The following is a 27,665-nucleotide window of genomic DNA, read 5'->3' as shown; positions in this document are numbered from 1 at the left end:
TTGCCTCCCGGCCCAGGTACCCCTCTGCCTCCTGGGCCTGGTCCCCACTTACCATCCTGCCCTGGTCCCCCTCTGCCTCACAGACCTGGTCCCTCTGTGCCTCTCGCTCCTGGTCCCCCTCAGCCGCTCTGCCCTGGTCCAACCCTGTCTCTTGTCCCTGGTCCCCCTGTTTCCCGGCCCATGGAACTTCTGCCTCTCTGCCCTGGTCCCCCTGCCTTCTGGCCCAGGTACTTTTGCCTTCTGGTCCTGGTCGCCCTCTGCCTACCTGCCCTGGTACCTATCTGCCTCCCGGCCCTGGTCCTCCGCAGTCACCGGGCCCTTGTCCGCCTCTGCCTCCCTGCCCTTGTCGCCCCCACTTTTCGACTCTGGTCCCTTTTTCCTTCTCGGCACAGGTACCCCTCTGGCTCATGGACCTGGTCCCGCTCTGCCTCCTGGCCCTGGTCCCCCAACTCCCGACCCAAGTACGCTTCTGCCTCCTGGACCTAGTCCCCTCTGCCTACCTGTCCTGGTCCCCAACGGCCTCCCCACCCTGGTCGTCCTTTGCTTCCCTGCCCTTGCTCCCCCGACCCCCCTTTGCCTCCCTGCCCAGGTACACCTCTGCCTCCTGGCCTAAGTCACCCTCTGCCTCCCAGCCCTGGTCTCCCGTCTCCCGGCCCACTCACCCTTATACTTCCTGGCCCTGATCCCCGGCCTTGGTGTCCTTCTACCTCCAGGCCCTTGGGTGAGTCTCTGTCCCGGCCCCGGGTCCCCTCTACCTCCTGGCCTAGGTACACCTCTGCTTCCTGGCCCTGGTCTGCCTCTGCCTACCCGCCCTCGTCCCCATCTGCCTCCCTGCCTTGGTCCCTCTCTGCCTCTCGGGCCTGCTTCTCCTCTGCTTCTCAGCCCCGGTCCTACTCTGCTTCTCAGCCCCAGTCCTCCAATCCTCCTTTACACTTCTGAATCCCGGCCCTGGTCCCCCTCTGCTTCCCCGCCCTGATCCCCGTCTGCCTCCCTGCCCTGGTCCCTCTGCTTCCCGGCCCTGGTCTCCCTCAACCTCCAGGCCGTGGTCCCTCTCTCTGTCCTGGCCCAGGGTTCCCGCTACCTCCCGGCCCTGGTCCCCCTGTTTCCCGGTGCAGGAAGCCCTCTGCCTCCTAGCGCTGGTCCCCCTCTGCCTCTCGGCCGTGGTCGCCCTCTACCTTTCAGCCCTGGTCCCTCTGTCTCCCGGACCAGGTACCCCTCTGCCTCCTGGCTCTGGTACCCCTCTGCCTTCTGGTCCTGGTCCCCACCTTACCTCCCAGCCCTGGTCTCCCTCTGAATCTTGGACCTGGTCCCCTTGTTCACTGGTCCAGATACCCCTCTGCCTCCATGTCCTGGTCCACCTGTCTCCCTGCCCAAGTAACCCTCTGCCTCCTGGCCCTGGTCCTCCTCTGCCTCCAGTCCCTGGTCCCCCTCTGCCTCCCAGCCCTGGTCCCTCTGTGCCTCCTGGTCCTGGTCTCCCTCACACTCTTGGGTCTCTCTCCATCCCTGCCGTGGGTTCCTCTCTACCTCCCTGCTCTGATCCCCCTGTCTCCCAGCCTAGGTTCCCCTCTGCCTCCCGGTTCTGGTCCCCCTCGCCACAGGCCTTGGTCCCCCTATGCCTTCCCGGACAGGTACCCCTCTGCCTCCTGGCCCTGGTCCCCATTTTCCTCCAGGCCCTGGTCCCTCATCTCCCGGCCCAGGTACCCCTCTGCCTCCTAGCGCTGGTCCGCCTCTGCCTCCGGGCCCAGGTACCACTCTGCGTCCTGGCCCTGGTCCACCTCGGCTTCCATGTCCTGGTCCCCCTGTGCCGCCCGGCCCTTGTCCACCTCTGCCTCCCGAACCCGGTCCCCCATCTCCCGGCCCAGGTACCCCCTGCATCCTGGCTCTTGTCCCCTTCTACCCCCACGACCTGATCCCTCTCTTACTCCCAGTTCTGGATCCCCCCCCGCGTCTCTCGGCCCTGTTCCCCCTCTGCGTCTCGGTCCTGGTCCCCCTCTGTCGCCCTGACATGGTATCCCTATGCCTCTCTAACCTGGTCACTCTGTGCCTCCCATCCCTGGTCTCCTTACTACCTCCAGGCCCTTGGGTCTCACTCTGCCCCGGCCCAGGTTTCCCTCTACCTCCCGGCCCTGGTCCCCCTCTGCCTCCTGGCCCAGGACCCCGTCTCCAAGCCTAGGTACCCCTCTGCCTCCCGGCCTTGGACCCCATCTCTCAGCCCAGGTACCCCCTGCCTCTCGGCCCTGATCCCCCTCTGCTGCCCTGCCGTGGTCCCCCTCTGCCTCCCAGCCCTGGTCTCCTTCTACCCCCAGGCACTCAGGGCACTCACCGTCCTGTGCCGGGGTCCCTTCTACCTCCCAGACCTGGTCCCCTTGTCTCCCAGCCAATGTAGCCCTCTCTGCTTCCTGGCGCTGGTCTTCCTCTGCTTCCCCATCCTGGACCACCTCTGCATCCCTCTCCTGGTTCGCCCTGCCTCCCAGGCCTGGACCCCCACTGCCTCTAGGCCCTAGTCCCCCTCTGCCGCCCTGCCCTGGTCTCCCTTTGCCTCCCCGCCATGGTCCCCGTCAACTTCCCTGCCCTGGTCTCCCCCTGTTTCTTGGCCCTGGTCCCCCTCTGTCTTCCAGCTCAGGTACCCCTCTGCCTTCCAGACCAGGTAACCCTCTACCTCCTAGACCAGGTACCCCTCAACCTCCGGGACCAGGTACCCCTTTGCCTCCTGGACCAGGTACCCCTCTGCCTCCTGGCCCTGGACCCCCTCTGTCTCCCGGCCCCGGTCCCACTTCTCCCGGCACAGGTACCCCTCTGCCGCCCTGCCGTGGTCCCCCTCAGCCTCCCTGCCCTGCTCCCCTTCTACCTCCCTACGCTGGTCCCCTCTGCTTCTGGGTCCTGGTCCCCCTCTGCCTTCCGACACAGGTACACCTCTTCCTCCTGGCACTGGTCCCCCTGTTTCCCAGCCCAGGTACCCCTTTGCCTCCTGGCACTGGTCCCCCTCTGCCACCATGCCCTGGTCGTCCGCTGCATCCCGGCCCTGATCATCTTCTAGTTCCAGGTTCTTGGGTCTCTCTCCGTCACGGCCCTGGGTCCCCTCTACTTGCCGGCTCTGGCACCTCTGTCTCCCGCCCCAGGTACCCCACTGCCTCCTGGCTCTGGTCCCCCCTGTCTCCCTACCTTGGTCCCCCTCTGCCTCCCGGCCATCGTCCTCCTATGCCTTCCTGCCCGACTACCCCCCGTCTCTCTGCCCTGGTCTCCCTCTGAGTCCCGGCCCAGGTAGCCCTATGCCTCCTGGCCCGGGTCCCCCTCTGCCGCCCTTTCCTGGTCCCCCTCGGTGCCTCCCGGCCCTGGTCTTCTACCTCCAGGCCCTTGGGTCTCTCTCCGTCCTGGCCCTGGGTCCCCTCTACCTCCTGGCCCTGGTCCCCCTGTCTCCAGAGCCAGGTCCCCCTCTGCCTGCATGCCCTTGTCCCCCCCGGCTTTTCGACTGTGGTCCCCTTTTACCTCTCGGCCCACGTACCCCTCTGGCTCCTGGCCCTGGTCCCCCTCTGCCTCCCTGCCCAGGTCACCCCCTGTCTCCCAGCCCGGGTCCCCTTCTACCTCCCTGACCTGGTCCCCCCCCCGCTTTCTTGGCCCTGGTCCCCCTCTGCCTTCCAGCCAAGGGACCTCTCTGCCTTCCGGACCACGTACCCTTCTACCTCTTAGACCAGGTACCCCTCTGCCTCCTGGACCAGGTACCACTCTGCCTCTTGGCCCTGGACCCCTCTGACTCCCGGCCACGGTCCCCCTTCTCCCGGCACAGGTACCCCTCTGCCTCCTAGGCCTGGTCCCCCTCTGCCGCCCTGCCGTGGTCCCTCTCTGCCTCCCTGCCCTGATCCCCTTCTACCTCCCTGCCCTGGTACCCCCTGCTTCTAAGTCCTGGTCCCCCTCTGCCTTCTGACCCAGGTACCCCTATTCCTCCTGGCACTGGTCCCCCTCTGTCTCCCGGCCCTGGTCCCCTTGTTTCCCAGCCCAGGTACCCCTTTGCCTCCTGGCACGGGTCTCCATCTGCCACTCTGCCCTGATCCTCCGTTGCCTCCTGGCCCTCGTCCCTCTGTGCCTCCCGGCCCGGCTCTCCTTCTAGTTCCAGGTTCTTGGGTCTCTCTCCATCACGGCCCCGGGTCCTCTCTAGTCGCCGGCCCTGGTCCCCCTGTCACCCACCCCAGGTACCCCTCTGCCTTCTGGACTTGGTCCCCCCCCGTCTCCCTACCTTGGTCCCCGTCTGCCTCCCGGCCATCGTCCTCCGATGTCTTCCTGCCCCAGTACACCCCGTCTCTCAGCCCTGGTCCCCCTCTGCCTCCCGGCCCAGGTAGCCCTATGCCTCTTAGCCCGGGTCCCCCTCTGCCGCCCTTTCCTGGTTCCCCTCGGTGCCTCCCGGCCCTGGTCTTCTACCTCCAGGCCCTTGGGTCTCTCTCCGTCCTGGCCTTGGGTCCCTGCTGCCTCCTGGCCCTGGTCCCCCTGTCTCCAGAGCCAGGTACCCCTCTGCCTGCATGCCCTTGTCCTCCCCATTTTTCGAATCTGGTCCCGTTTTTCCTCTCGGTCCACTTAACCCTCTGTCTCCTGGCCCTGGTACCCCTCTGCCTCCCTGCCCAGGTCACCCTCTGCCTCCCAGCCCGGGTACCCTCCTACCTCCCTGACCTGGTCCCCCCCCGTTTCTTGGCCCTGGTCCCCCTCTGCCTTCCAGCCCAGGGACCCCTCTGCCTTCCAGACCTGGTACCCCTCTACCTCCTAGACCAGGTACCCCTCTGCCTCCTGGACCAGATACCCCTCTGCCTCCTGGAGCAGGTACCCTTCGGCCTCCTGGCCCTGGACCCCCTCTGTCTCCAGGCCCCGGTCCCCCTTCTCCCGGCACAATACCCCTTTGACACCTAGGCCTGGTCCCCCTCTGCCGCACTGCCGTGGTCCCCTTCTACCTCCCTGCCCTGGTCTCCCCTGCTTCTCGGTCCTGGTCCCCCTCTGCCTTCCGACCCAGGTACCCCTCTTCCTCCTGGCACTGGTCCCCATCTGCCTTCCGACCCAGGTACCCCTCTTCCTCCTGGCACTGGTCCCCCTCTGTCTCCCGGCCCTGGTCCCCCTGGTTCCCAGCCCAGCTACCCTTTTGCCTCCTGGCACTGATCTCCATCTGCCACCCTGCCCTGGTCCTCCGTTGACCCCCGGCCCTCGTCCCTCTGTGCCTCCCGGCCCGGCTCTCCTTCTAGTTCCAGGTTCTTGCGTCTCTCTTCGTCACGGTCCTGGGTCCCCTCTACTTGCCGGCCCTGGTCCCCTGTCTGCCACCCCAGGTAACCCTCTGCCTCCTAGCCCTTGTCCCCCTCGGCCTCACTACTTTGGTCCCCTTCTGCCTTCCAGCCATGGTCCCCCTCTGCCGCCCTTCCCTCGTCCCCCCTGCCTCTCGGCCATGGTCCCTCTTTGCCTCCCGGCCCTGGTCTCCTTCCAGCTCCCGGCCCTCTGTCTCTCTGTCCTGGTCCTCGGTCCTCTATACCACCCATCCCTATTCCCCCTGTCTTCCGGCCCAGGTACCCCTCTGCCACCCGGCCCTGGTCCCCCTCTCTCTCCCGGCCTCGGTCCCCCCAATTCTCGGCCCTGGTCTCACTCAGCCTTCCGGACCCTTCTGCATCCTAACATTTGTCCCCCTCTGCCTCCTGGCCCTGGTCCCCCTCTGCTGCCCAGCCGTGGTCCCCCTTTGCCTACTGTCCCTGGTCCCACCCTGAACCTCGGACCTGGTCCCACCCCTGCTTCTCAGCCCTGGTTCTCCTGTATCCGGACCCAGATACCCCTCTGCTTCCCGGCCCTGGTACCCCGGTCTCCCGGCCCAGAAACCCCTCTGCCTCCCGCCATGGACACTCTGTGCTTCTCAGCACTGGTCTCCTTCTACCTCCTGGCCCTTGGGTCTCTCTCATTCCCAGCCCTGGGTCACCTCAACCTCCTGGCCCTGGTCCCCCTGTCTCCAGACCCAGGTACCCTTCTGCCTTCCCGGCCCTGGTCGTCCTCTGTCTCCCGTCCCTGGTCCCCCGCTGCCGCCCTGCCCTGGTCCCCCTCTGACTCCCGGCCCTGATCCCCCTGCCTCCTAGCACAGGGAATCCTCCGTCTCACGGCCCTGGTCCCGCTCCGCTGCCCTGCCATGGTCCAACTCTGCCTCCCGGCCCTGGTCTCCTTTCTACCTCCAGGCCTTTGGGTCTCTCTCCGACATGGCCCTGGGTCCTCTCTACTTCCTGGCCACGGTCCCCTCTACCTCCCGGCCCTTGTCCCCTTGTCTTCCTGCCCAGGTACCCTTCTTCCTCCTGGCCACGGTTCCCCTCTGCCACCCGGCCCTGGTCCTCCTCTGCCTCCCGGTCCTCGTCCCTCTGTGCCTCCCAGACGTGTTCTCCTTCTACACCCATGTTCTTGGGTGTCTCGCCGTCCTAGCACTGGGTCTCCTCTACCTTCCGGCTCTGGTCCCCCTGTCTCCCGGCTCAGGTACACCTCTGCCTCCCTGCCTTGGTCACCATCTGCCTTCCGGCCGTGGCCCCCTCTGCCTCCCGGCCCAGGTATGCCTATGCCGCCTGGCCCATGTACCCCTCCGCCTCCCGGCCCTGGTCCCCCACCTCCCGGCCCAGGTATCCCTCTGCTTCCCGCCATGGACACTCTATGCTTCTCAGCACTGGTCGTCTTCTACCTCCTGGCCTTTGGGTCTCTCTCCGTCCCAGCCCTGGGTCACCTCAACCTCCTGGCCCTGGTCCCTTAATCTCCTGGCCCAGCTACCCTTCTGCCTCCAGGCCCTGGTACGCCTCTGCCACCCTGCACTGGTCCCCCTCTGCCTGCGGGCCCAGGTACTTCTGTGCCTCCAGGCCCTGGTCTCCTTCTACCTCCAGGCCCTTGGGTCTCTCTCCGTCCCGGACCTGGGTCCCCTCTACCTCCTAGCCTTGGCCCCCCTGTCTCCCGAACGAGGTACCCCTCTACCACCTGCCCTGGTTCCTCTCTGCCTCCTGCCCTTGTCCCCCTCTGCCGCCCAGCCCTGGTACCCCTCTGCCTCCCGGCCCTGATCCCCCTCTGTCTCCCGGCCCTAGTTCCCCTCTGCTTTCTTGTCCTAGAAACCCTCTTCCTCCCGGCCCTGGTCCCATTGTCTCCTGGCCCAACTACCCTTGTGCCCCCTGGCCATGGTACGCCTCTGCCGCCATGCCCTGGGCCCCCTCTGCCTCCCGGCCCTTGTCCTTCTGTGTTTCCCGGCCCTGGTCTCCTTCTACCTCCAGGCCCTTGGGTCTCTCTCCGTCCTGGACCTGGGTCCCCTCTATCTCCCGGCCGTGGCCACCCCTGTCTCCAGAACCAGGCACCCCTCTACCTCCGACCCTGGTCTCTCTATGCCTCCTGGTCCTGGCCTCCCTCTACCTTCAGGCCCTTGGGTCTCTCTCAGTCCCAGCGCTGGGTCACGTCTACCTCATTGCCGTGGTCCCCCTGTCTCCTGGCCAAGATCTGACTCTGTCTCCAAACCCTGGTCCCCCCTACTTATCGGCCCTGATTCCCCTCTGCCTCCTGGCACAGGAACCTCTCAGCCTTCTGGCCCTGGTGCCCCTCTGCCTGCTGGCCATGGTCCCCATCTGTCCCCTGTTTCCCGGCCCAGGTACCCCGATGCTTTCTGGCCCTGGTCCCCATCTGCAGCCCTGCCCTGATCCCCGTATGCCTCCTACCCCTGGTCCCTCTGTGCCTCCCGGCTCTGGTCTCCCTGGACTTCCAGGCCCTGGTCCCTCTCTCCATCCCGGCCCAGGTACCCCTCTGCCTCCCGGCCCTGGTCCGCCTCTGCGTCCCTGACCTGGTCGTCCCGTGACTTTCGGCCCTGGTCCCCCTCTGTTTCTCCGCCCTGGTCCTCCTTTCTCCTGGCCCAGGTACCCCTCTAACTCCCAGCCCTGGTCCCTTGTCTCCCGGCCCAAATACCCGTATGCTTCCTGGCCCTGGTCCCCCTCTGCCTCAACGCTCTGGCCCCATCTGCCTCCCAGCCCTGGTCCCCCTGTCTCCCGGCCCAGGTCCCCCTATGCCTCCCGATCCCAGTCCCCACTACGTCTTGGCCATGGTCCCGCTTTACCTCCGGACCCGGGTACGCCTCTGCCTCCTGGCCCTGGTCCCCCTCTGCCTCCCTGCCCTGGTACCCCTGGCCTCTTGGCCCTGGTCATACTCTGCCTCCGCACCCAGGTACCCCACTGCCTCCTGGCCCTGGCCAACCTCTGCCTCCCAGCCAAGGACCACGTCTCCCAGCCCAGGTACCTCTCCGCCTCCCGGCACTGGTCCCCCTCTGCTGCTCTGCCCTGATCCACCCCTGACTCCTGGCACTGGTACCTCTGTGCCTCCCAGCCCTGGTCACCTTCCACCTCCAGGAACTTGGGTCACTCACCGTCCCGACCCGGGGTCCACTCTAACTCCTGGCCTTGGTCCCATGTTTCCCGATCCACGTACCCCTCTCCTCCTGGCCCTGGTCCATCTCTGCCACCCCGGCCTGGTCCCCCTCTGTCTCCCAGTCCTAGATCTCCCCCACCTCTCGGCACTGGTCCCCTCTGCCTTTAGGTCCTGGTCCCCCTGCCTCCTGGCCCAGGTTCCCCTCTGCCTCCTAGCCCTGATCCCCTTCTGCTGCCCTGCCATGGTCTACCTATGCCTCCTGAACCTGGTCCCTCTGTGCCTCCCATTCCTTGTCTCCTTACTACCGCAAGGCCATTGGGTCTCACTCCGTCTCGGGCCGGGGTCCCCTCTACCTCCCGGCCCTGGTCCTCTTCTGCCTCCCGGCTCAGGACACCGTTTCCCAGCCCAGGTGCCCCAGTGCACCCCGGTCCTGGTCTCCGTCTCCCGGCCCAGGTACCCATCTGCCTCCCGGCCCTGGTCCCCCTCTGCCACTCTTCCCTGGTCTCCCTCTGCCTTCTAGCCCTGGTCCCTCTGTGCCTCCCAGCCCTGGTCTCCTTCTACTTCCAGGCCCTTGGGTCACTCACCGTCCCGTCCTGGGATCCCTTCTACCTCCCGGCCCTGGTCCCCTTGTCTCCCGACCCGACCCACGTACCACTCTGCTTCCTGGCCCTGATCCTCCTATGCTTCACCGCCCTGGACACCCTCTGCCTCCCATCTCTGCTCCCCCTCTACCTCCCTGCCCTGGTCCCCCGTTTCTCAGCCCTGGTTTCCCTCTGCCTACCAGCCCAGCTACCCCTCTGCCTCTGTCCCTGATCCCCCTGTTTCCCGACCCTCGTGCCCCTCTGCCTCCTGGCCCTTGTCACCCTTTGCCTCTCGGCCCTGATCCCCCTCTGTCTCCAAGCCCTGGTCCCCCTCTTCCTCCCAGTCCTGTATCCCCCCCCCACCTCTCGGCCCTGGTCCCCCTCTCCCTCGCGGCCCAGGTACCCCTCTGCCTCATGGTCCTGCTCCCCCTCAGCCACCCTGCCATGGTCCCCCTCTACCTCCGGGACCAAGTCCCTCTGTGTCTCCCGGCCCCGGTCTCCCTCTACCTCCAAGCCCTTTGTTCTCTCTCCATCCCGGCCCTAGATACCCTCTACTTCCCGGCTTTGGTACCAATGTCTCCCGACGCAGGTATCCCTCTGCCTCTCGGCTCAGGTACCCCTCTGCCTACTGGTCCAGGTACCCCTCTATCTCCCGGCCCTGGTCCCCGTTTCCCAGTCCAGGTACACCTCTGTCCCTGGCCCTGGTGCCCCTCTGCCTCCAGGCCCAGGAACCCCTCTGCCTATTGGCCCGGGAACCCTGCAGCCTCCTGGCCCTGGTGCCCCTCTGCCTCCGTCCCTTGTCCCCCTGTGCCTGTCAGCTCTGGTCTCCCTCTAGATCCAGGCCCTGGCCGCTCCCTCTACCTACCGACATGGGTCCTCCTGTCTCCCGGCCCAGGTACCCCTCTGCCTCCTGGTCCTGGTGCCCCTCTGCCTCCCCTACCTGGTCCCTCTGTGCCTCCTGGCCCTGGTCTCCCTCTACCCCCAGGCCCTGAGCCCTCTCTCCTTCCAAGCCCTGGTTCCCCTCTACCAACAGGCCCTGGTCCCCATTACCTCCGGTCCAGGTACCCCACTACCTCCCATCCCTGGTCCCTTTGTTTCCCGGTCCAGGTACCCCTTTGCCTCCCAGTCCTGGTCCCCTACTGCCTCTATGCCCTGGTACCACCCGCCCCTCGGCCCTGGTCGTTGTCTGCCTCCCGGCCCAAGTACGGCAGTGCCTCCTGACCCTGGTTCCTCTCTGCCTCCCGGCCCTGGAACCCATCTCTCAGCCCAGGTGCACCCATGCCTCTGGCACCTGTCCCCCACTGCGTCTCGGCCCTGGTACCCCTGTGCCTCTCAGCCGAGGTCCCCTTCTGCCTCTAAGCCCTGATCCCTCTGTCTCCGGGCCCAGATGCACCTCTGCCTCCCTAACCCGGTCCCCCTCTTCCTCAGGTCCCTGGTCCTCCGTCTCCCGGACCAGGTAACCCTCTGCCTCCTGGCCACGGGCCCCTTCTGCCGCATTTCCCTGGTCCCCTTCTGCCTCCCGACCCTGGTAGCTGTATGCCCCCCGGCCACGGTCTCCCTCTACCTCCAAGCCCTTGGGTCTCTCTCTGCCCTGCTCTGATTCCCCTCTACTTCCTGGCCCTGGTACTGATTTCTCCCGAAGCAGGTATCCCTCTGCCTCTTGGCGCTGGTCCCCCTCTGCCGCCCTGCCCTGATACCCCTCTGGCTCCCAGCCCTGATCCCCCTCTACGTTACCGCCCTGGTTCTTCCTGCTCCTCGGCCCTAATCCCCCTCTCCCTTCTGGCCCAGGTACACCTCTGCCTCCTGGCACTAGTCCCGCTTTGCCTACCTTCCCTGGTCAAGCTGTCTACCGGCCCAGATACCCCTCTGCCTCCAAGCCGTGGTCCCTCTCTGCCTCGAGGCCTTGGTACCCCTCGGCCTCAGGACCCTGGTCCCCCTCTGCTTCCCGGACTTGATCCCCCTCTACCTCTCTGCCCTTAGTGCCCCTGCTTCTCCGTCCTGGTCACCCTTTGCCTCCCAGCCCAGGTTCATTCATTTATTCATTCATTCACTCAATCATATTTATTGAGGGCTTACTGTGTGCAGAGCACTGTACTAAGCGCTTGGGAAGTACATGTTGGCAACATATAGAGAAGGTCCCTACTCAACAGTGGGCTCACAGTCTAGAAGGGGGAGACAGAGAACAAAACAAAACATATTAACAAAATAAAATAAGTAGAATAAATATGTACAAGTAAAATAAATGAATAAATAGAGTAATAAATATGTACAAATATATGTACATATATACAGGTGCTGTGGGGAAGGGAAGGAGGTACGACGGGGGATGGAGGGGGGAGGAGGGGGAGCGGAAGGAGGGGGCTCAGTCTGGGAGGGCCTCCTGGAGGAGGTGAGCTCTCAGTAGGGCCTTGAAGGGAGGAAGAGAGCTAGCTTGGTGGATGTGGGGAGGGAGGGCATTCCAGGCCAGGGGGATGACGTGGCCCCGGGGTCCACGGCGTGACAGGCGAGAACGAAGCACGGTGAGGAGAATAGCGGCAGAGGAGCAGAGGGCGCGGGCAGGGCTGTAGAAGGAGAGAAGGGAGGTGAGGTAGGAGGGGGCGAGGTGATGGAGAGCCTTGAAGCCGAGTGTAAGGAGTTTCTGCCTGATGCGTAGGTTGATTGGTAGCGACTGGAGATTTTTGAGGAGGGGAGTAACATGCCCAGAGCGTTTCTGGACAAAGACAATCCGGGCAGCAGCGTGAAGTATGGATTGAAGTGGGGAGAGACAGGAGGATGGGAGATAGGAGAGGAGTCTGATACAGTAATCCAGACGTGATAGGATGAGAGCTTGAACAAGCAGGGTAGCGGTTTGAATGGAGACGAAAGGGCGGATCTTGGCAACGTTGCAGGGGTGAGACCGGCAGGTTATGGTGACGGCTTGGATGTGAGGGGTGAACGAGAGAGCGGAGTCGAGAAGGACACCAAGGTTGCAGGCTTGTGAGACGAGAAGGATGGTAGTGCCGTCAACAGTGATGGGAAAGTCAGGGAGAGGGCAGGGTTTGGGAGGGAAGACAAGGAGTTCAGTCTTGGACATGTTGAGTTTTAAGTGGAGGGCAGACATCCAGATGGAGATGTCCTGAAGGCAAGAGGAGATGCGAGCCTGGAGGGAGGGAGAGAGAGCAGGGTCAGAGATGTAGAGATAGAGGGGCAGAGAGAGGGGCAGGTACCCCGCAGCTTCCCGGCCCTGGTAAGCCTCTGCGTCTATTACCTGGTTGCCCCCTGCCTCTCATCCCTGGTCCCCCTGTCTCCTAGCCCAGGTACCTTTCTAACTTCCGGCACTGGTCCCTCTCTGACTCCCTGACCTTGTCACCCCCGCTTCTCAGCCATGACCACCTTGGCCTCCTGACCCTGGTACCCCTCTTCTTCCTGGACCTGGTCCCCCCCGCCTTCTGGTCCCGGTCCCCATCTGCTTCCCTGCCCAGGTAACTCTCAGCCTGCTGGCCTTGATCCCCTTCTACATCCCCTCCCTGGTCCCCTCCTGCCTATTGGCCCTGGTCCCCCTCTGAACCTTGGCCCTGGTCCCCTTGTCCCCCGGCCCAGGTATCTCTCTGCCTCTCTGCCCTGGTCCACGACTGTCTCCCAGCCCAGGTATCCCTCTGCCTCCCGGCCCTGGTCCCACTGTCTACCGGCCCTGGTCCTCCTCTTTCTCCCAGCCCTGACCCCCCGTCTGACTCACTGACCTTGTCCCCACTGCTTCTCAGCCCTCTTCCCCATCTCCCGGCCCAGGTATCCCTCGGCCTCCCGACCCTGGTCCCCCTGTCTACCGGCCCTGGTCTCCCTCTCCTTCCCAGACCTGGCCGGCCTCTGCCTCTCTGACCTGGTCACCCCCGCCTCTCAGCCCTAGTTCCCCTCTGCTTCTCAGCCCTAGGCCCCGTCTCCTGGCCCAGGTAACCCTCTAACTCCTGGCCCCGGTACCCCTGTCTACCGGCCCTGGTCCCCCTCTATCTCCTTTCATTGGTCCACCTCTACCTCCCTGACCTTGTCCCCCATGCTTCTCGGCCCTGGTCTCCTTTTGCCTCCTGGTCCTGATCCCATTTCCCAACCACGGACCCCCCTCAGGCTCCTGGCCCTGGTCCGTCTCTGCCTCCCGACCTTGGTCTCCTGTCTCCTGGCCCAGGTACACTTCTGCCTCCTGGCCCTGGTCCTCCTGTAACTCCATGACCAGGTCCCCCTCTGCCTCCCGGGCCCGGTCCCTTTGAGCCTCGCAACGATGGCCTCCCTCTACCTCCATGCCACTGGGTCTCTCTCCGTCCCGGCCATGGGTCCCCCTCTTCTGCCAGACCTGGTTTCCCTCTACCTCCGATCCCTGGCCACTTTCTCAATCCCTGCAACGGGACCCTCTACATTCCGGCGTAGGTCTCCCTGTCTCAGGCCCTGGTCCGCCTGCCTGCAGGTCCAGGTACCCCTCTGCCTCCTGGCCCTGATCCCCCTCTGCCTCCCGCCCTGGTGCCCCTCTACCTCCTGGGCCTGGTCCCTCTCCTTCACCGCACTGGTTACCCTCTAGCAACCAGCCCTGGTCCCCCTCTACCAACCGGCCCTGGTCCCCATTACCTCCGGCATAGGTACCCCACTACCTCCCGACCCTGGTCCGTTTGTTTCCCGGTCCAGGTGCACCTCTGCCTCCTGGCCCTAGTCACCCTCTACCACCAGACTTAGGTCCCCCTCGGTTTCCCATTCTCGGTCCCTCTTGTCGTCCCTGCCCTGGTCCCTCCCACCTCTCAGCCCTGGCCCTCCTCTGCCTCCCGGCCCGCGTACCACACTGAATCCTGGCCCTGGTCCCCCTCTGCCTCCCAGCCCTTGCTTCCGTCTTGCAACCCAGGTGCCCTTCTGCCTAGCGGACCTGGTCCCCCCCTGTGTCCCGGACGTGGGACCCCTCTACCTCTCATTCATTCATTCATTCAATCGTATTTATTCATTCATTCAATCGTATTTATTGAGCGATTATTGTGTACAGAACACTGTACTGAGCGCCTGGGAAGTACAGGTCAGCAGCATATAGAGACAGTCCCTACCCGACAACGGGCTCACAGTCTAGAGGACTAGAAGTACTCCCGGCCCTGGTCTCACTCTACCTCCAGGCCCTTGGGTCTCTCTCCGTCGCACCCCTGGGTCCGCCCCTACCTCCAGACCCTGGTCCCCCTGTCTCACGGCCCAGGTACCTCTCTACTTCCCGTCCCTGGTACAAATGTCTCCCGGCCCAGGTACCACTCTACGTCCCAGCTCTGATCCCTCTGCCTCCCGGCCCTAGTCCCCCTCTGCCCGAGTCCTCCCAGCTTCTTGGCCCTGGTCCCCCTCTGGCTCCCGGCCCAGGTACCCCTCTGCCTCCCGGCCCTGGTCCCGCTCTGACACCACGCTCTGGCCCTCCCCCACTTCTCAGCTCTGGTCCCCCTCTGCCTCCCGGCCCTTGTCCCCCTCCGCCTTTCAACCCTGATCCCACTTTACTTTCTGGCTCTGGTTCCCTCCCCGACCTTTCGGCCCTCGTCCCCTTCTCCCTCTGGCCCTAGTTCACCTCTACCTTCCTACCTTGGTCCTCATCTTCCGCCCAGACCTGATCCCTCTCTGTATACCGGCATTGTGTCCCGGTTCTACCCAGCCCTTGTCGCCTTTTACCTCCGGTCCCTGGTGACACTCTGCCTCCCTTCCCTGGTCCCCCTGTGCCTGCCAGCTCTCATCACCCTCTACCTCCGGTCCCTGTCCCTTCTCTCCGTCCCGACCTTGGGTCCGCTCTACCTCCAGGCACTGGTCCCCCTGTCTCCGGACCCACGTACCCCTCTACCTCCTGGCCCAGGTCCTGTTCTGCCTCCCCTCACTGGTCCACCTCTGCCTCCCGACCTTGGTTGACCCCTGCTTTTCTGCCCCTGTCTCACTATACCTCCAGGCCCTGGTGACTCTCTTGTTCCCGGCTCTGGGTTCCCTCTACCTCCCGGCCCTGGTCCCCCTGTATCCCGGTGCAGGTATTCCTCTGCCTCCCGGCCCTGGTCCCCCTCTCCCTCCCGGAATTTGACCCCCTCTGCCTTTCAGCCCTGGTCCCACTTTACTTTGTGGCATTGGTCCCCCCAGAACTTCCGGCCCTGGTTCCCCTCTCCCTCTGGCCCTATTTCCCCTCTACCTCTTTGCATTGGTCGCCATCTTCCTCCTAGACCCGGTCCCTCTCGTGGCTCCGTGGAAACAGCATGGGCTTTGGAGTCAGAGGTCATGGGTTTGAATCCCGGCTCTGCCAATTGTCAGCTGTGTGACTTAGGGCAAGTCACTTAACTTCTCTGTTACTTAGTTACCTCATCTGTAAAATGGGGATTAAGACTGTGAGACCCACGTGGGACAACCTGATTACCTTGCAACCTCCCCAGTGTTTAGAACAGTGCTTTGCACATAGTAAGTGGTTAATAAATGCCATTATTATTATTATTATTATTATTATTATTACTGGCATGGTGCCGCGGTTCTTCCCAGACCTCGTCGCCTTGTACCTCCCGGCCCTGGTCCCCCTTGCCTGCCAGCACTCATCTCTCTCTACCTCCTGGCGCTGGCCATTCTCTCCCTCCCAGGTCTGGTCCCCTGTCTCCGGACCCAGGTCCCCCTCTGCCTCCCTGCCCTGATCCACCTCTGCCTTCTGGCTCTGGTGCCCATCTGCCTCACGTCCCTTTTCTGTCTCTGCCTGCATACCCTGGTACCCCCTGCCTATCGGCCCTGATCTCCCTCTGCCTCCCAGACCTCCTGTTCCCCCATCTCTCAGCCCAGGTACCCCTTAGCACCCTGACCCAGGTCAATCAATCAATCAATCGTATTTATTGAGCGTTTACTATGTGCAGAACAATATACTAAGCGCTTGGGAAGTACAAATTGGCAACACATAGAGACAGTCCCTACCCAACAGTGGGCTCACAGTCTAAAAGGGGGAGACAGAGAACAAAACCAAACATACCAACAAAACAAAATGAATAGGATAGAAATGTACAAGTAAAATAAATAAATAAATAAATTAATAGAGTAATAAATATGTGCAACCATATATACATATATACAGGTGCTGTGGGGAAGAGAAGGAGGTAAGATGGGGGGATGGAGAGGGGGACGAGGGGGAGAGGAAGGAAGAGGCTCAGTCTGGGAAGGCCTCCTGGAGGAGGTGAGCTCTCAGCAGGGCCTTGAAAGGAGGAAGAGAGCTAGCTTGGCGGAGGGGCAGAGGGAGGGCATTCCAGGCCCGGGGGATGACGTGGGCCGGGGGTCGATGGCGGGACAGGCGAGAACGAGGTACAGTGAGGAGATTAGCGGTGGAGGAGCGGAGGGTGCGGGCTGGGCAGTAGAAGGAGAGAAGGGAGGTGAGGTAGGAGGGGGCGAGGTGATGGAGAGCCTTGAAGCCGACGGTGAGGAGTTTCTGCCTGATGCGCAGATTGATTGGTAGCCATTGGAGGTTTTTGAGGAGGGGAGTAATATGCCCACAGCATTTCTGGACAAAGATAATCCGGGCAGCAGCATGAAGTATGGATTGAAGTGGAGAGAGACACGAGGATGGGAGATCAGAGAGAAGGCTGGTGCAGTAGTCCAGACGGGATAGGATGAGAGCTTGAATGAGCAGGGTAGCGGTTTGGATGGAGAGGAAAGGGCGGATCTTGGCAATATTGCGGAGCTGAGACCGGCAGGTTTTGGTCACGGCTTGGATGTGAGGGGTGAATGAGAGAGCGGAGTCGAGGATGACACCAAGGTTGGGGGCTTGTGAGACAAGAAGGATGGTAGTGCCGTCAACAGAGATGGGAAAGTCAGGGAGAGGGCAAGGTTTGGGAGGGAAGACAAGGAGTTCAGTCTTCGACATGTTGAGCTTTAGGTGGCGGGCAGACATCCAAATGGAGATGTCCTGAAGGCAGGAGGAAATGCGAGCCTGGAGGGAGGGGGAGAGAGCAGGGGCGGAGATGTAGATCTGGGTGTCATCAGCGTAGAGATGATAGTTGAAGCCGTGGGAGCGAATGAGGTCACCAAGGGAGTGAGTGTAGATTGAGAACAGAAGGGGACCAAGCACTGAACCTTGGGGAACCCCCACAGTAAGAGGATGGGAGGGGGAGGAGGAGCCTGCAAAAGAGACTGAGAAAGAACGGCCAGAGAGATAAGAGGAGAACCAGGAGAGGACGGAGTCTGTGAAGCCAAGGTCAGATAGCGTGTTGAGGAGAAGGGGGTGGTCCACAGTGTCAAAGGCAGCTTAGAGGTCGAGGAGGATTAGGACAGAGTGTGAGCCATTGGATTTGGCAAGCAGGAGATCATTGGTGACCTTTGAGAGGGCAGTTTCCGTGGAATGAAGGGGACGGAAGCCAGACTGGAGGGGGTCGAGGAGAGAGTTGTTGTTGAGGAATTCGAGGCAGCGCGTGTAGACAACTCGTTCAAGGAGTTTGGAAAGGAATGGTTGGAGGGATATGGGACGATAACTAGAAGGTGAGGTGGGGTCAAGAGAGGGTATTTTTAGGATGGGAGAGACATGGGCGTGTTTGAAGGCAGAGGGGAAGGAACCAGCTACAAGAATCTCGAGGGGGTGGTAGAGGCAAATAGTGTGGGCTTCAAAGGAAGGAAAGGAAAGGGAAGGGGGAGGAGGGATAGTGCGAAAGCGACATTGGGGGGCGAGAAGGAAACCGACACCTCCTCCTTTTCCGGTGAGTCTAGGGGAGTGGGAGAAGAAGAGGCCTGTACTGCAGAGAGCAGCAGAAGAGACCGTGTCGTCCGGAGACAGCCGTGTTTCAGTTAGGGCAAGGAGGAGTAGAGAACTGGAAAGGAAAAGGTCCAGGATGAAAGGGATCTTACTTAAAACGGAGCGGGGTTTCCAGAGGCGACACTTGGCAGCAGCTGTCGAGGGTGGGGAGGGAGGGGGAAGGGTGGGAGGGGTGGGAAGGGTTTGGATTGGGATGAGTTGGCGGGGGCCTGGGCGGGGAGAGTGGGAAGGGGGGAGGCGATGGGAAAGGAGAACTGGGATGGGGTGGGTGCGGGGAGTGCTTACTGTGTACAAATCACTCACTGTACCAAGTGCTTGGGAGAGTACAATATAGCAATTAACAGGTACATTCCCAATCCAAAATGATCTTACAGTCTGGAGGAGTAGGGTTCACCATTTGCATCAACACTTGCATATTGTGTTCCCAAATTAACTTTGGTCTCAATCTTTCAGGCTATTTCAGGTAAATGGGATTTTTAGAGAAGGCAAATTATTTTTGTGTTATTTACAGATTTAGAATAGGGAGAGCATTTCAAGAAGATAATCATCATCATTATCAATCGTATTTATTGAGCGCTTACTGTGTGCAGAGCACTGTACTAAGCGCTTGGGAAGTACAAATTGGCAACATATAGAGACAGTCCCTACCCAACAGTGGTCTCACAGTCTAAAAGGGGGAGACAGAGAAAAAAACCAAACATGCTAACAAAATAAAATAAATAGAATAGATATGTACAAGTAAAATAAATAAATAAATAAATAAATAAATAAATAAATAGAGTAATAAATATGTACAAACATATATACATATATATAGGTGCTGTGGGGAAGGGAAGGAGGTAAGATGGGGGGATGGAGTGGGGACGAGGGGGAGAGGAAGGAAGGGGCTCAGTCTGGGAAGGCCTCCTGGAGGAGGTGAGCTCTCCATAGGGCCTTGAAGGGAGGAAGAGAGCTAGCTTGGCGGTTGGGCAGAGGGAGGGTATTCCAAGCCCGGGGGATGAAGTGAAGATAATGTTCGTGGTCTTTGCTCTTGGCTTCTCTTTTCTTCATGCATCTACTCATCTTTCCTTTTCTCTTTTCTTGCCTATCTGCAAATTATTTTGTGTCTATCTTCCCAGTTAGATTGTTAATCAGGTGAGAAGTGATTGTGTTTTATGCCTCCATTTGTACTCTCTGGAAAATTTAGTACAATGATTTGCACAGAGTACGTGCTGAATAAATACTACTGATTGATGTATTGATGGACTGAATCATGATCTTCAAGATGCAAAGTACAGTTCATTCATTCAGTCGTACTTATTGAGTGCTTACTGTGTGCAGAGCACTGCACTAAGTGCTTGGAAAGTACACTTCAGTATAATAATGATGGTATTTGTTAAGCGCTTACTATATGCAAAACACTGTTCTAAGTGCTAGAATAGATACGAGGTTATCAGGTTGTCCCACTTGGGGCTCACAGTCTTAATCCCCATTTTACTGATGAGGAAACTGAGGCACAGAGAATAATAGTAATAATAACAATGGCATTTATTAAGCGCTTACTATGTGCAAAGCACTGTTCTAAACACTGGGGAGGTTACAAGGTGCTCAGGTTGCCCCATGAGGGGGCTCACAGTCTTAATCCCTATTTTACAGATGAGGGAATTTAGGCCCAGAGAAGTAAAGTGACTTGCCCAAAATCACACAGCTGACAAGTGCCGGAATTGGGATTAGAACCCACAACCTCTGACTCCCAAGCCCGTGCTCTTTCCAGTAAGCCATGCTGCTTCTCATGTACTTAACAGCTAATGTACAGTGTGACTAGGGCAGCACTTTCTCTCTTTCCAGTTTGCTTCATGTGATGAAGATCACAAATGTTTTGCTAATTAGGTTTCCTCTACCGTGTACTAAGAGAAAGACTGAAATAGGTCTTGGACAGAAAATGGTTAGTAAATGGGCTATGTAGTTATAGGAAAAATGGCTGAATTCCTTTTGCTGAAGATCATGGTCTCTAAGAAGTGGAAGAGATTCAATTGTGAACAGAACTTTGAAGGTCATATGCAGAACCCAAGTCACGCTGTAGCACTAATGCGCATGGACTATGGTCCTTCTCCAGTATATTGGCTCTTCTCTACAGATTTTCTGGAATTCGACCTGAATTCCACCGTCTACACCTATATATTATGTCCCTAAATTCACTTTGACCTCAATGTTTCAGACGATTTCAAGTAAATGGGCTTTTATATCATATGGATAATCTGCTTTTGTATTATTTAGATAGACTAGGTTGAGCATTTCATGGAGCAGAGCAGAATGCTTTTGTACATAATAATACAGTCAGCTCTCCTATAACACAGGGGTCATGTTCTTCAGGGTTCTCGATTGAGGGAAACTCATGTTATAATAACCACAATCGACTGATGCCATGTAGAAGAGCCAAACCATTTCATCCAACATCTCATCTAGTTCTAATCAGACAGACATGTGTTGTTGGAAGAATGCTCCCTAAAGATTTCATGTCATGTTCTACCTTGGGAAAACACATGCTATGAGGAGAACTCACCATACTCTTTTTTTGGAAATTTAAGATTTGGTAGGCCCTGGAATGGGTTCTAGCTCTCAAATCAGTAAAATACCAATGGAAATGGTGGCAGAATGTGAAGTCTGGCTAGAAGCTTGGCTTGGAAGGACAAAAACTGAATTAGAGAATAGCGGGCATAGAGAGCAGAGAGATAAGATGGGGGTAAATTAGTAGAGAGCCTTGATGTCAATTGTGAGTTTGTGTTAGATGTAGAAGGACTCGGGGAGACAGTGGAGAGTTTGATGAGTGGAGAGACATGTGGTTGAAAGTTGCTTCAATAAGATGATTAATATAGCAATTGAGGGGGAAGAGGCTGGAGGCAGGAAGAACAACGAGGCGGTCAATACAATAGCCTAGCTGTGATTATGACCAGGGCTTCTACCAGGGTAGTAGCTGTTTGGGCTAACTGAAAGTGAGGGATCTGGGAGTTGTTGTGTAGGAAGACCTGACAGGATTTGGCAATAGATCGACTGTGGCAGTTGGAAGACTGGAAGGGAAGAGCAGAGAAATAGTGAGTTAAAACAGTGAACTAAAACAACACTTAAAATATTCTAGAAAACTTTAACATTGAAAATAGTCCCTTTACATTATTAATAAGGCTCAACGGATATTGAAAGGCAACAAATGAGCAAATAGATCATTTTCATCCTCTCTTAGTAAAGCAGACAATACCGGTATTTCTCAAAGAGGCTTTGCTGGGCTTTGAAGTGTCAATAATTGAGAACCACTATTTGTACGACAGCATCTCCCATTAGAATAATAGGGTGAGGCTTGGCGCTGAGACTTTGGAACTAAGAACCTGCACAGAAATTATAGCGCTAATGGCTTTCTTGGTGCTACTGAAGATGATGATGGTATTTGCTAATCACTTACTATGTGCCAAACACTATTCTAAGCTCTGGGGTAGATACAGGGTAATCAAGTTGTCCCACATAGGGCTCACAGTCTTAATCTCCATTTTACAGATGAGGTGACTGAGGTGCAGAGAAGTTGAGTGACTTGCCCAAAATCACACATCTGACAAACGGGGGAACCGGGATTAGAACCCATGACTTCTGACTCCCAGGCCCGTGCCCTTTCCAGTAAGCCCTGCTGCTTCTGCTACTGGCACTCTCTCATCTCATCCTGGACAGTCCAGTTCCCACTGGGACCCAGAGTACAATGAGGGAGTAGGCAGGCAGGGATACAACACAGTGTGAAGGACATGGGCAGTTTTCACTCACATAAGCCTGGCAGAACCAGAACTTGATCCCAGGTCTCCAAATAATGCTGCCCTAGACCATCATTGTTATTAATACTTTTCTTTCTGGGAAACACTTCTGTGGTTCGTATTTCTTCTTAGAACCTTATAACATTGGCACATTTTGAAAATGCTTTCCTTATTTTTCCCTTACTTACAGGTAGCTGTAATCATAGCGGCTTGGTAAACATCAGCAAACCTTCAATAATTCAGTTGAACTGGAAAGGTGTTTCCTACAGGTACGGTGCCTGGGGCAAAGATTACTCTCCACTTACTCCAGAGAAAACTGTCTATTGGATTGCCCCTTTGAACGCGAATGCGAGGTACTTGGAGTATTAGAGGCTTCACGACTCCAAGGATGATTTATTGTTGTTTAAAAATCCCCGAGATAACCGAATCACCCATGGAGAAGGCAGCAGCACAGCAGTGTACAAGAATTCCATGTATATCCACTATTACAGTTCAAGGGATATCGCCAAGGTCAACTTGACCACCAACGCTGTAGTTGTCCGGAAGACTCTCCCAGATGCTGCCTATAACAACCGTTTTTAGTATGCTGGTGACAGTTGGGAAGATATAGACCTTGCAGAGGACGAAAGTGGATTGTGGGTGATTTATGCCACTGAAGCCAGCACTGGTAATATTGTGATTAGTAAGCTCAATAACACCACACTTGAGGTACTGAACACCTGGCAAACTAAGCAGTATAAGCCATCTGTTTCCAATGCCTTCATTGTATGTGGGGTCCTGTATGCTACTCGTGCAGTCAACACCAGACAAGATGAAATTTTTTATACCTATGACACCAACACTGGGCAAGAGGGAAGAATGAGTATACTTATGAAAAAAATTAGAGAAACTGACAGGTATCAACTACAACCCCCAAGACCACAAGGTATATGTCTATAATGAAGGTTACCTGGTGACCTACGGCCTTAGCTTTCAAACTACCTTACAGTGATAGTCTTAGGGACAAACCCATGAGAGGTGTGGAATATCTTTTGATAAGATGAATGCATTTCTGCCTTTGAAATTTACTCAGTTTTCTAAGATACGTAAGGTGGCCCAAGAGTTTATTGAATGTTACTATTTGGGTCAATGTTGATATTGGCAAAAATTTGATAACTCAAATTTAATATTCTTTTTCCACTGGTAAAATGATTGATTGAAGATTTCCATCAAATATTTAAGGTTTAACCCTAAATCCCACACAAAACTAGCTCAGGAAATTTAGCTCCAGAGAGTGTCCAGGGCTGATGTCAGAGTCCCAGTGTTGGTTATAAAATTAAGATGCAAACCTCCTCTCCATTTTCATTAAAGAATATGCCGTTCTCTTCCCTCTTCTGGTGTTTGGTATAATTTAAAGTGCAAGGTCTGACCAAAGACAGGATCTTCTGTCACAGTCTAGAGGTCATATGGTAACAGTGTGAATGCTCATGCTTATTGTCTGTTTTTTCCAATAGCAAGAGTCTCTTTGAACTTTAACTCCGGCAGAGAACAGAATAGCATGTACCTCTGGGAATCTCTTTAAGCCCATTGGGAAGTAGGATTCCAGCCCTTCTTTTGGCGGAAGTGAAATGTAGTCAGAGAAGACTAGAGATCCAAGCTATGACTTTAGTTCAACCTGACTTCCGAGTTTTCCGAGCAAGTGACTCAACTTCTGTACTTTAATTTCTCCACCTGAAAAATGGGGATGAATTAGCCCCCGTTAAGCTTGGACTGATACAAAGGGCAAACAGGAATGTTAGGTAGGACTCATTGAGTGTGCTGTGGGATGATTCTTTGGGGTCTAAGTCCCTGTTCTCTGGGCTCAAGTTATTATATTTCTCTTTCCCGCTCTCTTCTCCAGGCAATGCGCTGATGCCTGGAACATATAAGTAGATATATATCAGCAGACTTTAGCTCTTAGTGGGTAGGAACATTGCTTTGTATTTTTGAACCTGGTTCTCCCCTGTAAAATGGGAGTAACCATGGTAGCCTCCCTCCTAGACGTGCCTATATGGCAGCTCTGTAGAAAGGTACCCACATTTACAAGCTAATGACTCTTTTGTTTAACCTGGCTTCCTTACCTGGGTATACAGAGAGTAAAGTAAATTAAATCAAATTATTTTCACTGGATAAGCTTTCCTTTTTAATGTTCGTGGGTATTTTTAGCCTTAAAACATTTCATCAGCTCACTCCTTCCTACTTATTAATCAATCAATCCAATTATCCACTCTCTCCTCCCATTTCACTCCAGTTGGCACTCTTTGATCCTCTCCAAGTAACCTATTATCAGTGCCCTGGTCTCATATTTCTTGCCACATACTTACTGCTCTTGCCTACCCCCCTGTTTGAACACTTTCCCCTGCTATTCAGTTAGTTTACCCATCTTCCAATCCTCGAAGCCCTTTATGAAATCAAATCTGGGAGGCCTTCCCTGGTTGACTTCTAATCTCCTTACTTGATATTCTCCAACATGCCACTTAAAGAACTTCCACAGCACCTTATAATTTAAATACTCACAACCTCCTATGGGACTTATGCACACTTTTTTATACTCTTCTTTCTATCTGTGTCTATTAGTGTCTGTGTCCTCTTCTAGATTGCAATCTCTTGGAGGCAGAGATCCTGTATTCTTGAACAATATTCTCCCAAGCACTTTGTATAATATTTAGTGTACGGTAGGCCCTCAAACAATCAGTTAATCAATCAGTCACATTTAGTGAGCTCTTACTGTGTTCAGGCCACTGTAATAAGCATTTGGGATAGTACAAAACATTAGAATTGGTAGAAATGTTCTCTGCCCACAGGGAGCTTGCAGTCTAGATGGGGAGATAAATTTATTCATTGATTAATTTGTTAGCAAAAGAGGAAACAGACATGATAAAGTGGTACCGATCAAGATATATCATTTTTTTTATTAGATTCTATGATTTCTGATTTGGGGATCAACCTAGTACCTTATTTTTAGCTGTGGCATTTCTGTTTGTGATGTGATTAATGTTCCCAGTCTCTGGAAATTTACTTTTTGGCTTTCCACAAATAGCTACCTGGACACTAATAAACGTTCAGCAGTTTTCAAGGACTCCAACTTCATCCTGAGTAGGAAGAAGGGGAAAAGTGAAGGCAAGCATCCAATAAATGACAGGCTGTTTCTATGTCCTTTCGTATTCCTATATGTCTCTGTTATCCTGTCCATTTGTCTCTGATGATTCTCAGTACTAGAAATTAGTTTAAGTATACTAAGTGCTCTTTTCTTTTGAATATTAAATGGTACATTTTTAAAAAAAGATTTCTGGAGTTTTATTGATCAATTTATATGGAAAAGACCTTAGTCAAGGTACTACATGCATCTCATGCATCTAATTCAATCTTGTAGATAAGGTTAAAGAAATCTCTAAACTCACAAAAAAAATCTCTGTTCAACCCTTATTGAACACTGTCATTCCCTGTCATTAAGCAGAATTTATGATGTCCCACTGTGTGCAGAGCATTATGCTGGGCATAGGTCATTCTGATGAAATAATGTCCTGGCTTTAAGAAGCTTTTTGCAGATTGTGCCCCATTGTAGAGAAGGGCATAGGAAGGAGACTGGACTGACCCCAAAAGCTCCCCATGATCTTTGCTTTGCATCTACCTCTTGCTACCTTCTCAAGGGAGGGCTGCTCACAAGCCTTGCTCCTCTCAACTTCCCCAGGCCAGGTGCCCCTTTCCCCCCACTCTGTTAATCCCATTGGAATCATGCATCTGATCAGAAGGGGGCAAAGTAACATGGATTATTAGATCTGGGTTTTGTATTTTCAGTTTTACTTCAATATTTTTCTCTGCCTACAGCCTGGTTCTTTCAGTCCCACTTTAATTTCTTTCCAGCTATGTAGTTGTGAGCTAATTTTCAGGGTTTACCTACTTACTGTAAATGGTAAAATATGTTTATGTGACTTGCTTCCCTTTCCCAATTAGGGCTATTAAACATAAAGTTCTTAGTTTGTTTCTGCAAATAAGAGGGTTATGAAAGGGATGCAAGTACCAAAAGAAGGAAGGGGAAGCATGAATTTATTTGAGAGACCATATTAAGGGAAAGAAGTTATATATTTTAAACAAACAAAAAATAGTGAAGAAGGTTGAAAGAAAAGGTATGAGACACAATCTTGACTCAAATTCTCCAGCTCCAGAAAACAATATTTTCAAGATATAATTATTTAACCCTTAGCTCTTGCTTCAAGTTTATGTATTGCCACACAGTAGCAGAACTGAGCCAATATTCAGTTATTCTGTACTTTTAAAAATGGTATTTGTTAAGCACTTACTATGTGCCAGGCTCGGTTCTAAGTGCTGGGGTAGATAAAAGCTAATCAGGTTGGACACAGTCCATGTCCCACATTCATTCATTCATTCAATCTCATTTATGGAGTGCTTACCCTGTGCAGAGCACTATACTAAGCGCTTGGGAGAGTACAGCAATAGACACATTCCCTTCCCACAACTAGCTTATAGTTTCTAAGGATGATCCCACATGGGGATCACAGTCTTAATCCCCATTTTACAGGTGAGGCAACTGAGGTACAGATAAGTTAACTGACTTGCCTAAGGTCACATAGCAGAAAAGTCATGGAACAGGGTCTGGAACCCAAGCCCTTCTGACTCCCAGGCCTGTGCTCTGTCCACTAGGCCATGCTCCATTTGGAACTGTGTATGACCTCATTGATTTGTATCTACCTTATTTCTTAGAATAGTGCTAGAAATATAGTAAGCGCTTAACGAATACCATAAAAAAGTGTCAGAGCACGATTAGAACACAGGTCCTTCTGACTCCCATGCCTGTGCTTTATAATAATAATAATGATGGTATTTGTTATGTGCCACTAGGCAACACTGCTTCTCCCATTTCCCAAGCCATCGCTCACCATGACCTGTGATTGTAAGTGCTTAGTACAGTGCTCTGCACACAGTAAGTGCTCAATAAATACGATTGAATGAATGAATGAACTGTAACTCTTTCTTTCCTCAAATAACCCAGATCACAGCCCTCTCAGGCCCTATCTGCAAAATGATTCAATTAAAGAAAACCACACACAAGCTCCTTCTCTGTGGCTGCACATATTTTAATGGTGGTATTAGTTGGGGGGGAGTGGGGTAAGTAACTGCCTGGGCACTCCATGCCCCCATAGCTGGGGTCTGGAAGAGGCTGTTACAAGGCAACATGAAGGTGGAAGGTAATGGTGGTGGTAGCAGCACCAAGGGCATGTTAAATAATGATAGATGGTGGGAAGTGTAGGTGGGAGGAGGAGGTATATGTGGTAGTGGCACTATCCACAATGAGAATTCAACGTGGCCCAGTGGAAAGGGCATGGGCTTTGGAGGCAGAGGTCATGGACGCCATAGACGCCCGGGACTCCGTTCCTGAGAGTCCCGCCCGCCATCACACCGCGCGGCCTTGCTGCTCCCGGAAGGATCCTCTCCTCAGAGCGCCGCCTTAGACGCCCGGGATCCGTTCCCGAGAGGCCCATCTGCCCGCCATCACACCGCGTGGCCCCCGCTGCTCCCGGAAGGATCCTCTCCTCAGAGCGCCCCTATAGACGCCCCCTGCTTCCACCCCTCCCCCCCCCCCCCGATTTAAGCGACCTTCCTTAAAGTGCCCCCCCCTTCCCGATCCGGTACTGACTGACTCTCCCCCCCTCCCCGACCCCAGGAAAAAGGCCCTTGTGATCACCAAGTAACATTAACGACAACCTCATTCGCACCTACTCAGCCCTCCCATGCTAGTTGGCTGTTCACTCCTCCCCCCAGGTATCTCTGCTCCCTGACCCCCTTAACAGGCCCACCCTACTCTATCACATAATATTTTGTATCTGCTATTTATGACATCATTATCTGCCAATTTTATTATTGCCATAGCCTGTTAATTGTTTAACTACCCCCTGTGATGCCATTGTCTACTTATAACATTGCTACTGTTTTATCGCTTCTGCATCTCAGTTGTTAACCTCCCGTTGTACTGTCACTCTTCCTGCTGACCTAACCATGAACTTTCAATTCCCTTGCTCCCAACCGCCATTCGCATTCCTCACCTACCCCTTCCCCACTCCCACCCAGCTTTTCCCTCCCTCTCCCCCACCAAGACCACTCCCCCTCACCCCCTACCAAGGATCCCTCTGTACCAGTGCCAGTCCTCCGCTCCTCCCTCCCAGCCCC

At 55.7% G+C, this 27,665-nt stretch overlaps 1 pseudogene; it reads left to right on the top strand.

Annotated features, from left to right (window-relative positions):
- The first annotated feature begins 8,023 nt into the window (after positions 1 to 8,023).
- On the top strand, positions 8,024 to 27,190 carry LOC119921349 (annotated as a pseudogene).
- The last annotated feature ends 475 nt before the right edge of the window (positions 27,191 to 27,665 follow it).

The sequence above is a fragment of the Tachyglossus aculeatus genome, assembly GCF_015852505.1.
Source record: "Tachyglossus aculeatus isolate mTacAcu1 chromosome 12 unlocalized genomic scaffold, mTacAcu1.pri SUPER_6_unloc_2, whole genome shotgun sequence".
NCBI lineage: Eukaryota > Metazoa > Chordata > Mammalia > Monotremata > Tachyglossidae > Tachyglossus > Tachyglossus aculeatus.
Note: the sequence above shows the minus strand (reverse complement) of the source record. Positions and strands in the feature narration are given on the sequence as shown.